This window comes from Sorex araneus, chromosome 4 (genome assembly GCF_027595985.1).
Source record: "Sorex araneus isolate mSorAra2 chromosome 4, mSorAra2.pri, whole genome shotgun sequence".
Taxonomy (NCBI): Eukaryota; Metazoa; Chordata; class Mammalia; order Eulipotyphla; family Soricidae; genus Sorex; species Sorex araneus.
The window spans coordinates 54,158,946-54,161,132 of NC_073305.1; positions in this window are offsets into that span (position 1 = coordinate 54,158,946).

Genomic DNA, 2,187 nt, shown 5'->3' on the forward strand with positions numbered 1-2,187 from the left:
GCTGGCCTGGTAAAGCTCCATCCCCTGCTGCCCCCCCAGGCCAGGAGGGAGGGCCTGGGGAGGATTCAGTGTCAGAGGCAAGAAAGAGCCCAGAAGCTGGGCAGCTCCATTTCTTCAGGTTCAAGTACGCAGGGACTTGCTGGGATGAGTGATAAAGAAATGGAAATCAGGCCTGCTTGGACAAACACTCATTCTAGATCATGAAATGAGAGCATTGCACCCCCAAAGACCCCAGGGGGCCTCCCTTTGAGGGGGTAGGTCCGGGGACACTACCCACGGGAACCATTTCCCCGACTTTTTCTCCTCTGCACTCCTGCCCATGGGCTGATTCTCTCAGCATCCTCCTCCTCCCCATTTTATACATCAGGGAACTCGAGATGTTTTGTCCCACTGATAAAGAGACAGATGAGAATGCCTCCTCCTTCCAGAATGCTCTCAAAATCTGGCCCTCGATGCAGAAAGGAAAGTGTGGCTTCAGCTTGGGAACTTGCTCAGAATGCAGGTTTCTGGGCCTTGTCCTCAAGCCCTGAGGTGGGGTGGGTCTGACTATGGACACAGTGACCAGTGCCCTGAGATTCTGAGATTCGGGTGCCCAGAAGTTCCTGTCTGGACCCAGTTGGACTGAAAGGTACATCTAACTAGGTACAGCCCTTTCCTGGAACATGGCAGGAGTTCCTCCCCCTCTCCCCGCCCACCAACACCCGCCACACACACACCAGGTCACCCAGGGGACAGAAGGACATCCTTCTGCCAACAAGAATGCCCCTCGTGTCCCACGGAGTTTGCCCAGAAGAAGTGGTCATAGAACCTTGGCACCCATCCCACCCCCTCCATTCCAATAAGAACACCAAGAGCTTAATAGGATGCTTCAGGAAAATGGTTTCCTCCATTTATTTTTTCAATTTTTATTTCATTAGGTGCTACTGAATTTCCAAACATTGAGATTAAGGATTATTTAAATTAGATCAGAGCTTCATCATCCCTGACACATTGAAGGGAAGAAGCAAAGCACAGAAGCAGCTCTGGGGTTTGCCGTTCCTTGGGCTTGCCAAAGCCCTGCCTGGTGTTTATTTAACGAAGACTCTGGAAGTGTGCACAGGTGCGGCAAGGGTTCAGGCCTGAGGCAGAAACCCTGTGTTCCAGCCACAGCTCATTCTTTGGTGCTGGGACATAACCAGCCATGCTTACGACCATGGCTGTGCTGAAAAAACCCAGCCAAAGGTGCCACTTTGCAGGACTCCTCTGCAACTTGGTTGCAAAAAAGAACCAAATTCTCCAAAAATCCTACCAGCCAATGAGGCCTCTGTCACCTCTGGTCTACCCAAGGAGCCCAGATCTGGCCCAAGGGACGTGCCCTGGGTGAACATTACTGTAGGAGCAGGACCCACGTGTGGGCACCCTGGGGCACTTGGCACAGAGTCTGGGTTGGGGAAGGAAGAGAAAGCTCGGGGCATGGAGGGCCAGGAAAGGCTTGTGGGCATGGAGTGCCCAGTGAGGGCTGGTTCAGATGAAGCTGCCCTGCTGTGCCTCTGTGACGGGGGCGTCCAGAGAGGCTTCCTGGATCTCCAAGCATCTGGCTTTGTTTCGGGGGTCTTAGTGAACCCCAGCAGGATTTAGAAACAGGAAGTGGAGCCTGTGGCAGGAAGTGGTCAAAATGGAATTTCAAGAGCGAGTATCCTGGAGTGGCTAGGCTGGCTGAGGCCAGTTCAGAGTTGGGGAGACCAGAGGGAAGGGACCTTCATCCTTGATCCCTGCAGGGCATGATGGGGACCTGACCTCCGATTCCTGAAACAGTGCATTGTCCAAATTGGGGTGCAACTGGGGCCTTGGTGTGTCTGGTTGTCCGCAGTGGGGCAGGCCCCTGCATGAAGGCTGAAGCGACGCATTTCCTCCTGAGCTGCTCTCCTGGCCAGGTGACAGCAGTGGCCACAACAGCTGGTGGGACTCTGGCCTTTTCAGAGTGAGAAGACCATCGGTTTGATGGCAAAAGCCCCCAGTTTGGGGCAGTCCGACCCCAAGAGAACGAATAGCAGACTTCTCTCAGATTGGCTCAAGGCAGGCAAAATTAAACTTGAAAGGTGGAAGCAGACGAGCCAGGCTTGTTCCCTGAGCGCAAAGAACATTTGTACCTGAGAGAGCTGATTTATTTACAGGTAAGATATGGTCCGGATAGAGGTGCCAGCCTCT